Source organism: Ceratotherium simum, chromosome 36 (assembly GCF_057802395.1).
Source record: "Ceratotherium simum simum isolate JZ-2026a chromosome 36, ASM5780239v1, whole genome shotgun sequence".
Classification (NCBI taxonomy): domain Eukaryota; kingdom Metazoa; phylum Chordata; class Mammalia; order Perissodactyla; family Rhinocerotidae; genus Ceratotherium; species Ceratotherium simum.
The window spans coordinates 4,839,102-4,851,347 of NC_141935.1; positions in this window are offsets into that span (position 1 = coordinate 4,839,102).

Sequence of the window (12,246 nt, forward strand, 5' to 3'; positions counted from 1 at the left end):
GGGCAGGACTGTGTTGACTGTGTGTGTGGACCTGTGGGCAACAGGGCTTGTCAGCTGCAGAAGACTTGTGCTTCTCAAAGACCCACATAGGAGGTTTGCCCCACCTTCCAAAGCCTGAAACAATTGGGTGCTCCCATGCCTGAGGCCAGCCCCACCCAGCTGCAATCCTCAGAGAGCTGACAAGAGACCTAATAGGCTAGAGGTTTACAGCAATTGTAAGGCCCTGAGACTAACAACCTGCCACACTGGGGGCCTACTCACTTAAAAGAAATACTGCAACACAAATGTGGTATTAGAACTTGCAGCCAACTGTGCTGGGGCTCCCCACACCTGATAAAGAGACTGAAGGGCCCACAACAACTACAAGCAGCTGAGCATTACAACAGCTGGCCAGGAGCATAACTCAGCCTCCCTGGGCGCCTATAGGGAGAGCTAACAGGCCACAATAGAAGGACACACGTAGCCCACATAGGGGCCACCCCTGGAACATTGAGAACTGAGGGAAGCACACTGGAAGCCTCCTAAGGCATCACTTACATAAGGTCACCTATCCAAGAGCAGGAGACGGAGCTGACCTACCTAATACGTAGACACAAGCACAGGGAAAGAGGCAAAATGAGGAGGCAAAAGAATACATTCCAAGCAAGGGAACAGGACAAAACCCCAGAAAAGGAACTAAGTGAAACAGAAATGAGCAACCTACCCGACAGAGAGTTCAAACTAAGAGTGTTAACGATGCTCACTGATCTGGGGAGAAGAATAGATGAACTCAGTGAGAATGTCAACAAAGAAATGGAAGATATAAAAAAGAACCAATCAGAAATGAAGAATACAATACTGGAAATGAAAAACTCATTAGAGGGACTCAAAAGCAGAGTAGAGGATACAGAAGAACGGATCAGTGAGCTGGAAGAAAGACTAGAAGAAATTACCCAAGGTGAACAGGTAAAAGAGAAAAGAATTAAAAAGAGTGAGGACAGTCTAAGGGACCTCTGGGACAACATCAAGCGCACTAACATCCGTGTTGTAGGTGTCCCGGAAGGAGAAGAGTGAGACAAGGGGGCAGAGAATCTATTTCAAGAAATAATAGATGAAAACTTCCCTAACCTAAGGAAGGAAACAGACATCCAGGTACAGGAGGCACAGAGAGCCCCAAACAAGATAAACCCAAAGAGGCCCACACCAAGACACATCATAATCAAAATGTCCAGAATTAAAGATAAAGAGAGAATCCTAAAAGCCGCAAGAGAATGTCAAGTTACATACAAAGGAAACCCCATAAGGCTATCAGCTGACTTCTCAGCAGAAACCTTACAGGCTAGAAGAGAATGGCACGATATATTTAAAGTGCTAAAAGGAAAAAACTTACAGCCAAGAATACTCTACCCAGCAAGGTTATCGTTCAAAATGGAAGGAGAGATCAAAATTTTCTCAGATAAACAAAAATTAAAGGAGTTTGTCACCAAGAAACCAGTGTTACAAGAAATGTTAAAGGGACTGATTTAAGGGGAAAAGAGAAGACCACAAATAGGAAAAATTATCTATTTCCACAATTAGAACGTAATGGATACAAATGCACAAAAAAGAGGTTAGATATGATATCAAAAACATAAAAGGAGGGAGGAGGGGAGTTAAAGAGCACAGCTTTCAGACAGAGGTCAAACTAAAGTGACCATCAATTCTGTATAGAAGAAGTAAGGAACAGAGAAGGACTACTAAAACACTGAGAAAAAAAAAAAAAGTTAAAAAATGGCAGTAAGTACATACTTATCAATAGCTACTTTAAACGTCAATGGACTAAATGCTCCAATTAAAAGGCATAGGGTGGCTGACTGGATAAAAAAACAAGACCCATATATATGCTGCATACAAGAGACACACTTCAGACCTAAAGACACTCACAAACTGAAAGTGAAGGGATGGAAAAAGATACTCCACGCAAATGGCAATGAAAAGAAAGCTGGGGTAGCAGTACTCATATCAGACAAAATAGACTTTCAAACAAAAACTGTAAAAAGAGACAAAGAAGGGCATTACATAATGATCAAGGGAACAATCCAACAAGAGGATATAACACTTGTAAATATCTACGCACCCAATGTAGGTGCACCTAAATATATAAAGCAATTATTAACAGACATAAAAACAGAAATAGACAGTAACACAATAATAGTAGGGGACTTTAACACTCCACTTACACCAACAGATAGATCATCCAAACAGAAGATCAATAAGGAAACATTGGCCTTAAATGACACACTAGAACAGATGGACCTAGTAGATATATACAGAGCATTCCATCCAAAAACCGAAGAATACACGTTCTTTTCAAATGCACATGGAACATTCTCCAGGATTGATCACATATTAGGCCACAAAACAAGTCTCCATAAATTTAAGAAGATTGAAATAATACCAAGCATCTTTTCTGACCACAACGGTATGAAACTAGAAATCAACTATAGGAAGAAAATCAGAAAAGCCACAAATACATGGAGATTAAACAAAATGCTACTGAACAACGACTGGGTTAATGAAGAAATCAAAGAAGAAATAAAAAAATACCTGGAGACAAATGAAAATGAAAATATGACACGCCAGAATTTATGGGATATAGCAAAAGCGGTTCTAAGAGGGAAGTTTATAGCGATACAGGCCTATCTCAACAAACAAGAAAAATCTCAAATAAACAATCTAACAATGCACCTAAAGGAACTGGAAAAAGAAGAACAAACAAAGCCCAAAATCAGTAGGAGAAGGGAAATAATAAAAATCAGAGCAGAAATTAATGAAATAGAGACCAAAAACAATAGAAAAAATTAATAAAACCAAGAGCTGGTTCTTTGAAAAGATCAACAAAATAGACAAACCTTTAGCTAGACTCACCAAGAAAAAAAGAGAGAAGGCACAAATAAGTAAAATCAGAAATGAAAGAGGAGAGGTTACAACAGACACCTCAGAAATACAAAAGATTATAAGAGAATACTATGAAAAGCTATATGCCAACCAATTCGACAATCTGGAAGAAATGGATAAATTCTTAGAATCATACAACCTTCCAAAACTGGATCAAGAAGAAGTAGAGAATTTGAATAGACCAATCACCAGTAAGGAGATCGAAACAGTAATCAAAAACCTCCCCAAAAATAAAAGTCCAGGACCAGACGGCTTCCCTGGTGAATTCTACCAAACATTCAAAGAAGACTTAATACCTATCCTTCTCAAACTCTTCCAAAAACTTGAGGATGGGGGGAAGCTCCCTAACGCATTCTACGACGCTGACACTTCCCTGGTACCAAAACCAGACAAGGACAACACAAAAAAAGAAAATTACAGGCCAATATCACTGATGAACATCGATGCAAAAATCCTCAACAAAATACTAGCAAATCGCATACAACAATATGTTAAAAAGATTATACACCATGATCAAGTGGGATTTATTCCAGGGATGCAGGGATGGTTTAACATTCGCAAATCAATCAACGTAATACACCACATTAATAAAATGAAGAACAAAAATCACATGATCATCTCAATAGATGCAGAGAAAGCATTTGACAAGATCCAGCATCCATTTATGATAAAAACTCTGAATAAAATGGGTATAGAAGGAAAGTACCTCAACATAATAAAGACCATATATGAGAAACCCACAGCTAATATCATCCTCAATGGTGAAAAACTGAAAGCTATCCTTCTAAGAACAGGAACCAGACAAGGATGCCCACTGTCACCACTCCTATTGAACATAGTATTGGAAGTCCTAGCCAGAGCAATCAGGCAAGAGAAAGAAATAAAAGGGATCCAAATTGGAAAGGAAGAAGTGAAACTGTCACTATTTGCAGATGACATGATTTTATATATAGAAAACCCTAAAGAATCCACCAGAAAACTTTTAGAAGTAATAAACGAATATGGGAAAGTTGCAGGATACAACATCAACATACAAAAATCAGTTGCATTTCTGTACACTAACAACGAAGTAGCAGAAAGAGAAATTAAGAATACCATCCCATTTACAATTGCAACAAAAAGAATAAAATACCTAGGAATAAACTTAACCAAAGAGGTGAAAGATCTGTACACCGAAAACTATAAAACATTTCTGAAAGAAATTGAAGAAGACACAAAGAAATGGAAAGATATTCCGTGCTCTTGGATTGGAAGAATTAACATAGTTAAGATGTCCATACTTCCTAAAGCCATCTATAGATTCAATGCAATCCCTATCAAAGTTCCAACAATGTTTTTCACAGAAATAGAACAAAGAATCCTAAAATTTATATGGAACAACAAAAGACCCCGAATAGCTAAAGGAATCCTGAGAAAAAAGAACAAAGCTGGAGGTATCACACTCCCTGATTTCCAAATATACTACAAAGCTATAGTAACCAAAACAGCATGGTACTGGCACAAAAACAGACACACAGATCAATGGAATAGAATCGAAAGCCCAGAAATAAACCCACACATCTATGGACAGCTAATCTTTGACAAAGGAGCCAAGAACATACAATGGGGAAAAGAAAGTCTCTTCAACAAATGGTGTTGGGAAAACTGGATAGCCATATGCAAAAAAATGAAAGTAGATCCTTACCTTACACCATACACAAAAATTAACTCCAAATGGATTAAAGACTTGAATGTAAGACCTGAAACTGTGAAACTTCTAGAAGAAAACATAGGCAGTACGCTCTTCGACATTGGTCTTAGCAACATCTTTTCAAACACCACATCTGACCGGGCAAGAGAAACAATAGAAAAAATAAACAAATGGGACTACATCAAACTAAAAATCTTCTGCACAGCAAAGGAAACCATCAACAAAACGAAAAGACAACCTAACAATTGGGAGAAGATATTTGCAAACCATACTTCTGATAAGGGCTTAATCTCCAAAATATATAAAGAACTCATGCATCTCAACAACAAAAAAACTACCAACCCAATTAAAAAATGGGCAAAAGACCTGAACAGACATTTCTCCAAAGAAGATATACAGATGGCCAACAGACACATGAAAAGATGTTCAAAATCACTAACTATCAGGGAAATGCAAATCAAAACTACAATGAGATATCACCTCACGCCCGTCAGAATGGCTATAATTAACAAGACAGGAAACAACATGTGTTGGAGAGGATGTGCAGAGAAGGGAACTCTCATACACTGCTGGTGGGAGTGCAAACTGGTGCAGCCACTATGGAAAACAGTATGGAGATTCCTCAAAAAATCAAGGATAGAACTACCATATGATCCAGCTATTCCACTGTTGGGTGTTTATCCAAAGAACTTGAAAACACCAATTTGCAAAGGTACATGCACCCCTGTGTTCATTGCAGCCTTATTCACGATAGCCAAGACTTGGAAGCAACCTAAGTGCCCATCAAGGGACGAATGGATAAAGAAGCTGTGGTATATATACACAATGGAATACTACTCAGCCATAAGAAACGACGAAATCCAGCCATTTGTGACAACATGGATGGACACTGAGGGTATAATGCAAAGTGAAATAAGTCAGAGGGAGAAGGTCAAATACCGTATGATTTCCTTCATTAAGTAGTAGATAATAACAACAATAAACAAACATAGGGACAGAGATTGGATTGGTGGTTACCAGAGGGGAAGGGGGGAGGGAGGAGGGTGAAAGGGATAATTCGGTACATGTGTGTGGTGATGGGTTGTAATTAGTATTTTGGTGGTGAACATGATGTAGTCCATGCAGAAATAGAAGTACAATGATGTACACCTGAAATTTTTACAATGTTATAAACCAATGTTACTGCAATAAACAAAAACAAACCTAGAATGGCAAAAAAAAAAAAAAAAAAGAAAGACAACGCAAGTGTAGGCATCATCCCTTTTCTCAAGAAAGGTATGCTATTTGAGGGAGACGTAGGAAATAATTAGACAATGTGTACATAATAAAGGCCTGATATTACTCATGTCAAGTGTGTGGGACACACAGTGAGACATAGGGCGGTCAGGAAGGGCGACATCGACTAGCACGAGTGTTAATGAGGACAATTTTCGTGGAGATAAGATCAGAATAACTTAAAGAAATGATAGTTTTAAGATTCAAGTCAATTACCATTTACTGAGTGCTTATTATGTCCCAGGTACCACACTATGAGCTTTAACAGAATTATTATAATTATGTAAAAAATACAAGAACTGGAAAAGAACTTGGAAAAAATTTTATATAGATGCTATATGATAGTTTGGGGATTATAGGTGATTTTATTTCTTCTTAAAATGTTCCTTTATTGGTATTATGTATGCAATATGTAGTGAAGAAAAAAGAATTTGTAAGATTGAGGCAGATAAGAAGTAATGAAAAACATTTTATAATTAGAGAAGATACTGTGTGCAAAAACACGACAGAGAGAATTAATAGGACACGTGCTATGGACAACGAGGGGTTAGTTCATGTTGCGAAGGAGTTGAAAATAACGTGAAAACAATAAAGCAGAGTCATACTACGAAGAACCTGGACTGTCTCAGTGAGGAGTTTATACTTAATCACATCTACAATGGGAATCCATTAAAGTTCCTGAGAAAGAAGGCATAGCTGAAAGATAATGTTTAGAAAGATTACCCTTGTAGCATACAGGAAGGATTTTGAGTGGAAAGAGATGAGAAGTGAGAGGACCCACAAAGCTGTGATTACAGTTCGAGGAACGTGAGAAGATGAGGGCTTGGACCAAAATCTCGGTGGAGGACGTAGAATATGAACTCAGGTCTGTCTGTTCCCACACCTGTCATGTGTGGTTGGAACCAGAAAGAAACTTGGAGACTGTCTACTCTGCTACTCGAACTCCTCTGCTGAAGTCTTCCTAAGGACCTGGGGCACGACCCTAGTGGGTCCACCTACAAACCAAAATTTTCTTCTAAATAGGAGATTTTATCATTACAATTCAAGCAACGCTTTTATTTTCTTCTATTGTGTATCCCATTTGTTTTAATATGAAATTAACGTTTAAAATTTTTATCAAGTAAAATTAAATGATAAGTATATTCTATTCCAATTATACACGGACTGAGAAAGGTCTCTTCCAGCTGCCCCAGGTAAATGACAACCAGGCTCTTTTTAAATTCCCACAGAGAAGAGTCACCATCTTCTAGATCATGTGGTTCTACATTAGTGAGAAAGCCCTTTCATATAGTTAGTTTAAATATAATCTTTTAAAAATTTCTGACCATTGGTTCTACTTTTATGGGGGATCAGGGCGTTGAGCTGGGGAAAGCAAAACCATTACCTGAAACAACTCCTCTGTGACTTTCTACAAAGAATATCTTCCCAAAGGTTAAGAAACCTAGTTTTTGTGAGCATAGACATAGGGCCATGGCAAAAAAGAGGAAGATCAAGAAGGTTGATTGAAGACAGAACAAAGAAAGGATCAATAGGCTTTGGTAACAGAATGATACAAAATAATTTTTTTGGGAAGTCAATGAAGAAATTGATGACTCGACTCCCAGTCTGGGTGACTGGGAGAAGAGTAATATCATTAGCAGGAATGAAAAAGTCCAGAAGTAAAGTTTGCTGAAGAGAAAAAAACGAGTTCAATTTTATTTATAGTGCACTTCAACTGACAGAACGGTCAGGTGGAAATAGCCCAAGAAATATAGTTGGAGTCGTCACCAAAGTCAAACCTTTAAGAAACGCCGTTTCCGGAGAAGCAGGCAGAGAGGAGATCCCGGAGCTGGACCGCGATGTGCTCGCTCTGAGTCAGCGGAGCCCGAGGGAAACAGCTGGTGCGTCGCCTGTGGCAAATGCCAGTCGGGAAATCGTTTTAAAGAGAAGCGAGTAATAAGGGGTGTAAAATCTGGCAGAAAAGCAAATGTGAATCAAGACAGGGAAAATGCGACGATTTGGAGAACGAAAAGATCGTTCTAACGATTGCTAACTTGAAGGAAAACGGTTTCAGCAGTGTAATGGGAATAGACCTGGGATGAAAGAGTTTTGGAAGAATGAGGGTGAGCAACTGATGAGCTGAATAGAAGCCGTGAACATTTCTAGAAAATTCCATGAAGCGATGACTGTCAGTGTTTCGTAATGATTGCAGTCTTTCTAAAGGAAACGTGACTTGCCCTAACAACACAGTGGCAATAAAGAAGAGGTATTCCTAGTGGCCTCATTGCTGCAATGACGTTGCTTCAGCAATGGTAAAAAATAAAAAAAAAAAATTTTAAAGTAAATCTGCAGAGACTAAAGTGAAACTCTTGATATCCAGATTTTTCTGAGGAAGGCCCACAATCGTCTCTGGACTAGAAACGATACTCACCTGTCTGCGTGCTTTCTGTTTCAACTGCAAAAAAAAAAAAAAAAAAAAAAAGGAGATTTGAACCAGGCAACATAGCAACGCTCTTTCCAGCACACAGAGTGACTCCATGAGTTCATCCATATCTGAGTCATAGCTAAAACAAAAACAATGCCCATGTGATAATTTGTATTGGTGAACGTTCCAATCCAAGATGCTCTAGAAAAATCAAAAACGCCAGAATTGATACCAAATGCTTGATAATCCAACACTTCCTAGTTCGGTGTTCAGGCTCCTGAGGGTGCGTACGTGGTGAACTGTGTCTTGGTAGCCTCAGAAGCCGGCTCTGTTAGACCATGTGCATATCCAGCCCACGGCAGTGTATACCTGTGTGGACGTGCATATGGTCAATGGAGAAATTTATATTTCGTGTTCACTAATGAACTCATTGACGGCCCACCACCTTAACAGACTAATAATGCTCAGTTTAAACCAAAATATCCTCTTTGAATTGTGAAAGAGCCTTTTGTTTGTAATGTGCCTCCTTTAATAGGTGAAGTAAATTCAACTATTCATTCCAACAGAATTTGCCCTTGTTTTTGTTGTGGTGGTTGTTTATGTTGAAATGTAAGCATTCGTCAAACTTTGTTGAACGAGAAAGTTCAAAACAGCAACATAATTCCAGTAAAAGGCAAAGTTACGGCCAGGCTCAGTGAAGACAGTAACCTACACAGAACCCAGAAAGATGACCGGCCCTGGCAGGGGCGCCTTCCACAGCATCGCTAACAGAAAGCAGACCCTTTGCAGTGTCTCCAACCAAAGGAAAATTGCCCTTATTTTGCTGTTAATTAAAAATTGGTTTAAAAGAGATGAGCTTTCTTTCTTAAAAATATATATCTTTTCATGGGTTTTAGGAAGAACATATATAACACACACACACGCACTGGCTCATGATGCTTAAGAAGAAAACTGAATAAAGAACTATATTACAACCTTGGAAATAGAAAGATCTCCTTGTAGTTAAAATATCCAGGAGGAGACCTCAGATCTGCACTGAAATAATAAAGTAACTATGAAATTGTATTTATAAAATAAGCTGTCTCAATTTATATCACAGAAAAATACCATCATTTAATTATTTATATCATAGCATTTTGGAGATTTTTTTTTTTATAATTTTATTTATTTATTTTTCCCCCTAAGCCCCAGTAGATAGTTGTATGTCATAGCTGCACATCCTTCTAGTTGCTGTATGTGGGACGCGGCCTCAGCATGGCCGAAGAAGCGGTGTGTCGGTGCACACCCGAGATCCACACCCGGGCCGCCAGCAGCGGAGCGCGCGCACTTTAAGCCACCGGGCCGGCCCTCGGAGATTTTTATAGCTCTTTAAAATGCCTGTGGAGCACCTAGGTCAATCTGGTAAAATGCTAAAATATTATATTTAAGATAATTTTCCACTATATTTTTCTTCTGAAAAACCACTCTATGTGTTTGTAGAATTCAAACAGCTTCAGCTGCTCGAAATGGTGAAGTACCTTTGTGCTTTTCAGAAATCACATTTCATAAAGGGCATTGATTCTATAGAATTAAAGTTTACTGAATAATAAATAGAACTTTAAGTGAGGCAAGCTGTCAAAGCCCTTGAATGTGAGAGTCAGAGCTGAGCCTGTCATGATTTTTGCCGCTTCGGAAAAGAAAAAGGAGCAGAATGAGAATGAATAAGTAAAGGCAACCTCACCTTTGAATTTCTTCCTCTTTGTATATTTGTCGTAAATAACAATTTAAATATCCTTTGAGGCTAATATTTTCTGGTTCAATGGGGAAGTACAGGAAAAAAAACTAATATATTCACGCATAATATGAGGCAACAGAGACCAGAGCATCTTATTTGTAGCAAATTTTATTTTCAAATAACCATAAAAGGTATCCAGTTTCTCTTCAGATTAATTTATAAGATCATGCAAGATGTAAACAAGAAGTTCCAAAGGAAAAAATCGTTCCTGACAATTCTAATATGTGAGGGAAAAGGACACAGAAATGCACACCAGAACTTTCTACATATGGCTAATACCTGATCTTTGTTCTCGCCCGCTTTTGTCGTTTCAGCCAAGATGAATGTAGTGCAAAGAAGCAAAAATTAATAATCCAAGGGAAGAAAAACTTGTTGATGTGATGCATGATAAGGGAGGATTTACTATATTAATATTCACAAAGAAATGTTGGAAGTGGAGATTGATTTTAGATAAAAATATCTATTTTGCAACACAGTTAAAAAGAAACTTAGTTGTGGTGATTATATTGCTACTTACATCATATTCTTGGACTTTTCCTTGAGTACCATGCACAGTTCAGAACTGTTTTTTTCTTTGCTATGGAAACAGGTAATGTGAAAAGGAAATCTTCCCAGAGGCCATTCAAAATAATATATTAACCTAGAATTCTAACTTATTTTGAAAATATGGTAAATGGCAACGATATTCTGAAAAAAATGTTTTAAGAGCAGAGTAGGTATTATAAAAATGTTTCAAAATCAATGGCACACCGTAAAGAAAATAACTTCCCATTTTTGACATTGGCTATAAAGCAAGGACTGTGGCTTTACATTTATATTTATTTGAATATCCAGAGGCGGTTCCCAATTACTAAGAACATAAAACTGATCCAAAAGGCCAATCCAGAGTTTATCCATACATATGGTTTCAAAGAAAGTACAATGCCATTTCTCCGTTTAGACTAAGTCCTAGTGTCTTTATTTAACGTTGGTGTCCAGAGACTATAAAATGTAAAAGGTCTTGAATCACCTCAAGAATACACAAACTCTCTACAGGTAAAGCTAGCATTGTTTATAACACAGTTGAAAATTAAATAGCAAAACTCCACACAAAATTAGGTGTTCATCTTTTATAACAACAGTATTATCTCTAGTCTTCTCCGTAAGAGCCTAGAGGGACACGACTCCAAATTTCCATTCCAGAACGTCCCACTTTGAACGCTTCCCACCATGGTACCCCTGGCAAGCACACTGCAGCAGAAAATGAGATGTTCATATGTGGTTTAAAAAATGCTCTGCCTCCAAAGAAAGGATATTGTAAAAGAATGTACAATGGATTCTACTGGGGTTTTGTTGAATAAAGCTATGTTTTAGGTGATGAAAAATCACCAAGGTCTTAAAAGTGTTTGCTTTGGGTCCTTTATCGTGGAGTTTTATCCTTATTTGAGGTATAAAAAACCTACCCACTCTGTAAGTCAGCATTGAGGTGGCTACTCAACCAAAGCAGACAGATGCTAACTCTCAGTAGAGTCTTTTTTTGCCCGAGATCAACTTGCCAGAAGTTAGACTAACCCAGGCATATGGGAGGTAGAAGCTATGAAAATGGAGGGCCCTGCTCCCTTCTAAGAAGTCCACTTCCTTCCCTTGCACGCCAACCAATACGTGTTCGGTTGAGACTCCAAGACCGCTGAGCATCCCAGGAAAGCAAGACAGACCTCCCAACTCTGCATCTCACGCTGTTTTCTCTTCCCATTCACATAATTAGTGCTCCTTTCTTTTACTTTTTAAAAATGTGCCTGTTTCAAATTTGTATTATTTTTTTCAGATGTCTAATTTCAGTTATGTTCTTTCCCTCTTTGGTCTCTTTCTGCATTTCACATACCAGACAAATATTTAAAGGTCTGTAAAACCAGGCAAGCTTCCAAAATATTTCTCAATGAAACTGGCATAGGTGACAGCACAGGGAAAGAAGGCAAAGCTGAGGAACAAGGCCTTCAATAAACTGGCCGGAAATGTACTGGAAAATCTAAGTTGCTATAGCCGTGGATGAGGTTTCAATGAGGCATGAACATTCAAGTTACTGACAAAACCAACCTGTTTCATGATCACTCAAAAATAGTCTACTTGTCATGGTGCATTGGTTTTTTTTTTTATTAGCAAGTTGCTCTCTCTTCTTAAATTTTTTTTTTTTAGTATTCAGGAAGTGAA